The following is a 9,625-nucleotide window of genomic DNA, read 5'->3' as shown; positions in this document are numbered from 1 at the left end:
GGCTTTGTATCAAGAGAGGTTGGGGTTTGAGTTTAGGGCTAGGTTAGGCTTTAGGGTATTTGGGCCTAGGAGTTTTGGATTGGTTTAGGTTTAAGTTAGGGTTTGGGTTTAGGATTGAGTTGGGTCAACTCAGATCCGGGTCAAGTAAATGGGTAGGCGAGTGTGTTAACCAGGGTTAGGGTAAGGTTGACTCAGGTGCTCGAGTCTTGTTGACCTAGGTATTTGGGTTGGGTTTGAATTAGGTTTGGGTCTACTGACTTGGGTCATGGGTGGCTTGACCCGAGTATTTGGGTTCTTTTAGGGTATTTTAGTTAGGTTGACCTGAATTTTTGGATAGTTTCTTCCTAGTTTGCTTGGGATTTTGGCAGAGTTTTGGGGCTTGACTGGGGGTGTTGTAGGCTCAATTGGGGGGATTTTTCATGTTCTAATTATAGGCTCTAGGGTAATGCTTAAATGGGTAGTTGCATAATCAATTCTTTATAAAATCAATTTCTATTTTGCAAATCAAACAGCCACTTCAAAATTTTGCAATTTGGTTTTGTCATGCAATTTTCCCAACTATACTTTGAACCCTAATCCTTCAAACCTTTTACAACATTGGATTAAAAATAACCTAAATGCACTTAAGCATAGATCAAAATGCGAGAGTGAGAGTGTTTACCTATTAGGATAACCTTTCTCTCCTTCTTCTTCTTCTTCTGATTCCTCTTACTCTATTATTTTTTGCTTCACAGGTTCGCTTTTATTCTCCTGAATTTCTGCAATATTCACTGGGGTTCTCCTTTAGCTCTCTGTGTTGCTTCTTCCCTATTACTACTCAGGTAACTCTCCACTGTGTTCTCTCTTTAAACACTATTTAATCATTGGACACTCTCTCACTAACTTTTTATGCTCACTTTTTGTTTTCTCTAAATTTGGGGGGCTTCAAAAATAAGCCCCAATTGGGCTTTAAGTTAAGCACATGCCTACTGTAGGCCTTAATGTAAGTGCCTTAAATGGGCACTTACTTTAGGGCGGTGAGGATAAGCGAATTAAAATACCCGAGAGCGATCGCTAGGCCAAGATCTAAGAGGGCACTCTTTATTTTTTTGGTTTTGACAACATTTTTTTTTCAAAAAATAAAAATAAAAAACTAATCACCATGTCAAATTGAAACTTTTATCAAAAGAAAATTAACCCAATTATACTTATTTAAGAATTTTTAAAACAAAAATTAGATTGAAATTACAACTTAATTTTGCTATAGACTAGCCGGGCAAAATGAGGTGCCTATAAAGGAAATATTTATTCCTTATATGTTTCTAATTATATCATTCAAAAAGTAATAAGAAAAGACATCTTCATGATGAAATTTGGGAGTAGTTATTCATTGTTCATTCCTTATTATGGACTTATAAAATGTTTTTCATTTTTACTTGCTTTATAGTAACAACATATTTTTTTGTATAATTAAATATGACTAACCTACTAAAACTAATCTATTTCTGAAAATAAGCATTATGCAAACTAAATATAACCTTAGGAGTTCACCAAAGTATTAACGACTTGTTTGATTTAGTAGAATAGTTATTTCTTAGAATAAGATGAAATATAGTTTAAATTTTTGGAATTAAGGGAATAGTTATTCCTTATATATTCTTAATTATTTCATCATGTAATAAAAAACGAATAGACATTCCCATTAAAATTTATGAATAGTTATTCCTTATATATTCCTTATTATGGACTCATAAAATATTTCACATTGTTATTTACTTTATAGTAACAACATAATTCTTGTATAATTAATTATAATTAACCTACATAAACTAGTCTATTCCTGAAAATAGACATTCCACAAACCAAACATAATCCAAAGATTTTTTTTTTTTCTTTCTTGGAAAAGCATAGATCACAATAAATATTAGGAGGCACTATTTGCACTTGAAAAAATCATTATCACCCCAAACGAAAAGGGCAAAACAAAGGAGAATTTTTTTAAAAAAAATTATAGTATTTCTAATTAATATTGAAAAGGAATGGAAAGGAAAGGAGAGAAAAAACACATAAATAAAAATAAATGATAATGAATGCAAATAAAAAAATTTTAAAAATGAAGAGCATCACATGTAGATTTGGCAAAGAGAAAATTCGTGATGGATAAAAGGCCAATTTGGATTAAGGATTTTAGTTTTAAAAAAAAAAAGGAAAAGAAAGAAAAATAGGATAGAAAGTTATTTTTCATTATATTTTCTCTCCACATCAAATAAAATTAAAAATAAAAATTTATTTTTATATGATTTAAAATTATAAAAAAAAACCTAATGTCAAGAAAGTGTCGCGTGTAAAATAAATTATTTTTATTGATTTGATATATTCTTTTTATTTTATTTCTCACTTTTTTTTTTATAACGAAACATGAAAAAGTAAAAACATTCATATTTTTTTTTATCCCTTTCCTGATATTTTTCAACTTTCAAATAGGTCATATAAATGACGAATTAATGACAATTCAAATATGATTATCCATGACAGATGTAATGAATAATTCACAATATTTAGCTCCCACGGGCATGGCACGAAAGAAAGACATCAACATGTAAGATGACATGACGATTCTTGATAGATGCACTCAATGAGCCAGCGGTTAAAGCGTATTATCATTTCCCGTGTATGGTGAGACGAGATGTGTCCTGAGCTTCGGATTAGACGAATGACTAACTAATGGATGGAAACCGTGACCACATTCAGACTTTACCTCGTTAGCAAGACCTAGGGGAGGAGGACGCTAGTCGTAAATTTGGTGCCGTACTAAGGATTAGAATGGATTTGTTAATGATTGGAATTCCTACATTATCCAAAAAAAAAAAAATCCCCATATTTATACCATAAAAGACTACATAAATTTAGAATCAATTTTCGAGTACAAGTTGTCGTCTTGTACTTCATATGCTCCACAACTCCCATACTCCCTATTTTACTTGTAATTTTATTTTTACTATTATGCCCTTGCTGTTTTTCTTTAATTTAATAATAAAAAGGATTTTGATATTTTAAAAAACATTAATCTTATATCTAGAAACATGAAATTCAAACCATGTATTGATTTGAATGAAACTTCATATAAAATTTTGAATTTTTTAAAAATCCACATAAGTTCAATTTAAATAAAACATAATATAAAATTGTATGATTTTTTTTTTCAAATTCACAAAAAATAAAATATAAATATTGAAATACTGCTTAAGAAAAATCCATTGACGTAATAATATGGAATTAGCCTATAATTTAAATCATAATATAATAATTAAAATTGCATTCAAATTTATAATTTGCTAAAAATTATTCTATTTCTTAATTGGTATTGGTGCTCTAAAAAAAATTACTTGTTCCAATATATATATATATATATATATATACTTGGTGATATCTATTTAGTGGCAACACAATAAATTAAATTTAAAATTGGCTTCAGGTTGTTTTATTGTTTTATGTTTCTTTTAACTAAATAGTTTTTATCTAATAAAATTAGCTTTTTTTCTTTATTTTACTGTAAAAAGAACAAATTCAATATCTCATGAAAGTTTTTGGATTTTTATTTAATTTTGAAGTATTTTTACTAAACATTTTTTTTTTTTTTTGTTTACACCTCTAACTCTAACCATGAAATCTCCCTTTGTTATTCTAATTTAAAATTCAACAAATTTAGGCCAAAATAATTCAATTAGTACCATGTATAGGCATATATAATTCAAATTTGTGATTTATAGGCAAATAGTCGCAAAGTTATTCAAGCTTGACTCGCTTTACAACTTGACTCGATTTTATTCGAGATTAAGTCGAGCTCAAGTTACTCGAGTCACTTAACAAGTTCAAGTTTGTAGCAACACTCATGAGCCCAATCAAACCTAAATTTTTTTATATAATTTTATTATTTTTATGTTGCATAAACCATATAATATAAATTTTATACTTACAGTTAATATATTATACATATTATATTTTTATATTAATTTATTATCAAATTAAGTTCAATTGAATCAAGCTTGAATTTTTAGAGCTTACAGTCGAATAGAGTTTGAGTTCAACAATTTGTGATTGAGACTTAACATGAAGACACCACTATTCCCAAACTAAGTTGCAACCTCCCTTAATTTTTAAAAATTATGCACTTCATGAATCCCCAATTTTACCCATTTTGTTAGGATTTTCAGCATTGTTTCAATTTTGTCTTTAAAAGAATACAAAATATCTAAGAAGAAAAAAAAAAATGTACTCTTTACTATAAATCTATATTGTAGAACTATGCCAAAATTCATTTCCTGCTGATTTCCCCTTCTCTTTTGATAAATGACAAAAGGACTAAAGATCTTATTATTATTACTATTATCATTTAAATTATACATTGCGCCTACAATATTAAAGCTAACTTTTTTTTTTTATTTACATAGGAACTCCAGCTACCAACAAGCCCTTTGGACCTTTTGGTGCGGCACCAAATCTACAAATCAGTGTCCTCCGCCCTCGCTGATCAGGGTAAAGTTCGGATGCAGAAGCGGCTTCTGTGCATCAGTTGGACATTTGACCAACCCGACTCTCGAGACACATCTCCATTATCATCTACGATTCCCGTTGGCTCACAGAGAACTCTCACCATCCACGGTCCCCACTGGCTCACAGAGTAAACCCTCACTATCCACAGGTATCGCTAGCTCCGTGAGTGTATCTATCTGAAATTGAACCCCCGCTAGTCATTGTTCTATATGCTTAAAGACATGAATATACCTTGAACTAACTCAATTTCCACATTAATTTTAATCTATTTCTATTCCACTCTTGCATCAATTTCATTCTAGGAAACTAATTTAAAAGATCTAAAAAAGAATAAAGTCTACAAACAAACCATTTGAAGAATGTTGAGAGCTGGAAGTCATTATAGCTGAAGAAAACTCGACACCTTCAACTTGAAATAATGTTAATTGTAACACATCACAAAATAGATCATGCTTGTGTTGAATGCAGAAGTTCATGAAATGATGCCATTGGGTAGGCATATGCAAGAAATCGCTATTTGTGAACTAGTAACTGACCCATAATACCATTATTGTTAATCATGCTCACCAAATAATTTACATTACTAACTTGCATGCTAAATGAACAAAGGCCGCCACGCTGAGCTCCTCCACATTTTCTTTTATGATTATGCATTGGACAGAGATGACAAATAAGCATGTCTAAAAGGAAATCAGACGATGAATATAGTAAATTCTTCCAGGGATGTTTCTTGTGAAGCCCAACAATCTTTCCAGTAAGTACAGACCTAGATATTTAATGTAAAGGTAACCTTTGCTTAACCGATAGGCAGAAAAGCTCTACTACACCAATAAATCCACACTGCTGCCTAAATTCCCACTACTTGTGTCACCAGACATATTTTACATTCATTCAAACTAATATTTATTTTGATTGTTTTTGCAAATAGTATACTAATGCTGTTCATCTAAGCAATCCCCTCTACAAGCCAAAGAACACACCTAAGCCATGTTTGATTTGCAAAACACCTATGCTAAGTCGCTACAGAGATTAAAGGAAAATGTTCCAGTCATTGATTAACATAGAGACTATCATCAATACCCAATTTCTAGTTTACCCAATTCTTATCAACTTTCCACTAATCAAATATCTCTTGCGATGATGTCCAAATAGCAAACCAACTTTGAGCAACAAACTACAAGTTCTCATTATCAGTAGAATATGACTGCTACTGTTAATTGAAATGTCAGAATAAAAATACCTGAAACCAAGCATTTGATAGCAGTGAGACATCCACTCTTGCCCTTTTTAAAAAAATAAACATCCTCAAAATCCAGCACATGAAATCCTTCATTCCTTCCCAAACTTCATCAACCTTCTAGTTCCCTGCTCCCCATGCCATCTTTTAAGCAGCCATGTTAACTATTACAAGAACTTCTCCAAACCCAAATCAAGGCTTCTTCCAACTTACTTTGCCACATCAGCGCCTATATCCCTGCAACCAACCATACTTTCACATGACTACCTATCTTCACAAGTTCCAGTTCATCCTCAAAAGACATTGCATAAGAACTTCATTTATAACTAACAACCCACAACCCTCCTACATCAGGTATTGACTGGAATTCCTCTTTTTCATCATTAGTATCACATCTCAAATTGAAATATAGTCTTGCAAACAAATATCCTCTGCCAGACAAAGCAGTTCTTGCTTTCATTAATGTTAGAGATAGGGACAATTCTGATGGTCTTGCCAAAAAGTATGTAAAATTATACGATCAAAAAGTTCCACAATGTTTTAAATTACAAATGCGGACAGTACTAAGACTGCCAATTATCTTATTTTGTTTCTACAGGGAATTAGCAATCTGTTTTCTGTGGCAATATCTTATTTACCAGCTCAAACACAAGTACGTCAAGAACTGCAAACAACCTTAGGTTATGTTTGGTACACATAATGCCTGTTCTTAGGAAAAAACCAATCGTAGGACAGGGACTTGATAGCTTACAAAAGAAAGTGTTGTCATCGTTGAGCAAATGATAATGCAAAAATTGATATTGCTCCATTTTTTTTTATGGAAAAAGAAATTCATATAGAAAAGAGATAATATTACAGGGAGTGGGGGGGATCGGATATCCTCCTAGAAACAAATAAAAACAGCAAAATGAAAAAAAAAAGAAAAGAGAGCCAACATTAGAGCCCTTTTTTAGTTCTACTGACAATCTGACAACAAAAAACTCCACAAGAAATGACCCAAGAAAATCAGAGCTTATTGAACAAGAACTATACAAGCTTATCGAACAATATCTGAAAAACAAAACTACTGCAACCGTCAAGAGTTCTCTGCAAGCTGCTGTTATTGGGATGTATATAAAGTAAATAAATCCAGATGCTATTGTGCCCTATTTGTGAAGGATTTGGGCCAAATGGGCCAACAGAGCTGCAACACAAAACTATTGGGTCAAGAAAAATGCATCTTGGACCTCATATATGAAGCCCAGGAACAAAAAAGGGGCAGTCCAGTTTACTTAGAATACCAAGTAGGATCCCAACTGTACAATTCTACCTGTGGGTAAATCTGGATCATAATATCATAAGATCCTACGATCCGGATCAGGATTTTGATAACCATGAGTGCTGCTCTCTCTCTCTCTCTCTCTACAAACTCAATACCACAGAAAACAGAAAATACCAACCATGCATGGAATCATAAGAAGGGGGAACAAGTGGGGGCAAATTATTGCCCAAAAACAGGAGAAAGGATGGCATATTGACAGGCCTTGCAGGTTGCAACAGCAATAGTGCCTCAGTGAAGACCAGGAATTTTATCAATGGTAACTAGATTAGCAATTTAATCAGGGGTTTCGGGAGCCTTCACTAAAAGGACATCTTAATTGAAAAATTAAACATTAATTGTGGCCATCAAAAACAAAATTTCTTGTAGTGATATATATACACTCCATAAGCTCCTATGAAGATAAAGAATTCGGTGGTGGAACAAAAAAAAAAAAGAAAGATAAAATGCAAGTTCGGTTGCTTAACAAAAAAGAATCTCTCAGCTAGAATCATAGCTTAAGAAACAAAAATAGAACACTTAATTATCACAAGGGGAAAAAAAAAACTATAAAGATAATAGAGTTCATTAGTACTGTTCATGAATACCAAAAGGCAGCCAACATGAATCAAAAATTTGTATCCCAGTTAGTGAGTGCCCAAAATGTTTCAGTGTATTGAACACAACAAAAATGTGATGATTGCCTTGCATGTTTCATTCTTCTCAAAGAAAAGGCAAAACACGTGGAATTGAAGCGTTAACATAAAACATGAACTCAGTAATCAGTATCAGCTGGTCAGAAGTTGTTGAATAATTGGGTAAAATGGAAGCCCTAAACTCAATGATAGGTCTCTCCCTCTATTTATAATATATGTCAAGTACAATAGGAATAACCATATATTTAACCTTACTAACTCACACTTTACAAACCAAACTCTAACAATTAATAATAATGCTAAATGACTAAATAACCGTCAACGCTCCCCCTCAAGTTGGAGCATATATATCATATGCTCCTAGCTTGTTATAAATGAATTTCACACGAGCACCTTCCAAGGCTTTAGTGAACAAGTCAGCAAACTGAAACTTGAACTTCACATGAGTGGTTGTAATGAGCTTCTGCACAAGTTTTTCTCGAATAAAATGGTAATCAACTTCAATGTGCTTTGTCCGCTCATTGAAGACAGGGTTGGAGGCAATATGAATAGCAGCTCAATTATCACACATCAACTCCATAGCCTGAGAATGTGGAAAACAAAGTTCTTTCAATATGTTCTTCAGCTAGACAAGTTCACATGTAGTGTTTGCCATAGCCTTGTATTCTGACTCAGGACTCGTCCTGGCCACCACAGTTTGTTTCCTACTTTCCAAGACACCAAATTACCACCGACAAAGATAAAATACCCAGTTGTGGATCTTCGGTCAAAAGTTGGCCCAGTCCAATCTACATCTGTATATCCCAAAATATGAGTGCGACTCTGATTCTGATATAAGAGACCTCTCCCTGGTGCACCTTTGAGATATCTCAAAATACGAATTATTGCATCCCAGTGACTTGTTCTTGGGGAATTGAGAAATTGACTCACAACACTTGTTGCGAAGGATATATTTGGTTGAGTGACTATAAGATAATTCAATTTTTCAACAAGACTCCTGTACCAACTTGGGTTAGACAACAAATCACCCATACTTGGCACTAACTTACTATTGGAATCCATGGGTGTATCAATAGGTTTGAACCCAATAGTCCTATCTCATCTAAAAGATCACAAACATATTTTCTCTATGACAACACAGTCCCCATACAAGATCTTGATACTTCTATACCCAAGAAGTACTTCAACGGTCCCAAGTCTTTGATTTGAAATTTACTTTGTAGGAAAAGCTTTATGTCTTGGATGCCACGATCATCATCACCAGTGATCACAATGTCATACACATACACAATAAGCAAAATCCTACCAGATGGAGTATGACGATAAAAAATAGAATGATCTACTGCACACTCCTAAAGGGCAAACTCAAGTACTACAGTATTAAAAAAGCCAAACTATGCCCTTGGAGATTGTTTTAATCCATAAAATAATTACTTAAGTCAATATACTGAGCTTGACTCCCCCTGCGCAACAATGGTTGCTCCATATATACTGACACAAACTGAGAAACACTTTGTGGAAGAATTTTCTTCATTCATTCGAATAATACATAAAACATTAGCTATATACATCAACCCTAGCAGCAGAAAAGGAAAATCAACTAGGTTATATCAGATCCCATGATTTATGGGATATTCTAACAGAATAGGAAACTAACCAAATTAGCCTAATTCTAGGAATACAAGCTGTTACAAAATTTCCTAAAATAGCTAACTATGCACGTATAGAATACAAGTCATTACACACGCTTTCCCACACTCCCCCTCAAGCTGGTGAATAGGTATTTTCCATTCCCAGTTTGGAAACAATGATCTGAAACACTGAACTACTTAACCCCTTGGTAAGTACATCAGCAAGTTGGTCATGTGTAGACACATAAGGTGTACAAATCAATCTCCTGTC

General features: G+C 33.1%; 1 protein-coding gene across 3 annotated transcripts in view; it reads right to left on the bottom strand.

Annotated features, from left to right (window-relative positions):
• Positions 1-4,320: 4,320 nt before the first annotated feature.
• LOC131161799 (small ribosomal subunit protein uS13c-like) overlaps positions 4,321-9,625 on the bottom strand; it is a 28,400-nt gene continuing 23,095 nt past the window's right edge. The window contains exons 4-5 of one of the 3 annotated variants that reach the window (XR_009138619.1): positions 5,774-6,007; positions 4,321-4,709 (exon numbers count right to left, since the gene is read on the bottom strand). The gene's annotated coding sequence lies outside the window, so the exon portion shown is untranslated. Of the gene's footprint in view, positions 4,710-5,608; positions 6,008-9,625 lie in introns of those variants that run through there. The other 2 variants (XM_058117776.1, XM_058117775.1) reach the window with 2 other exon arrangements.

The sequence above is a fragment of the Malania oleifera genome, chromosome 8, assembly GCF_029873635.1.
Source record: "Malania oleifera isolate guangnan ecotype guangnan chromosome 8, ASM2987363v1, whole genome shotgun sequence".
NCBI lineage: Eukaryota > Viridiplantae > Streptophyta > Magnoliopsida > Santalales > Ximeniaceae > Malania > Malania oleifera.
This window is presented reverse-complemented; position numbering and strand designations above follow the sequence as displayed.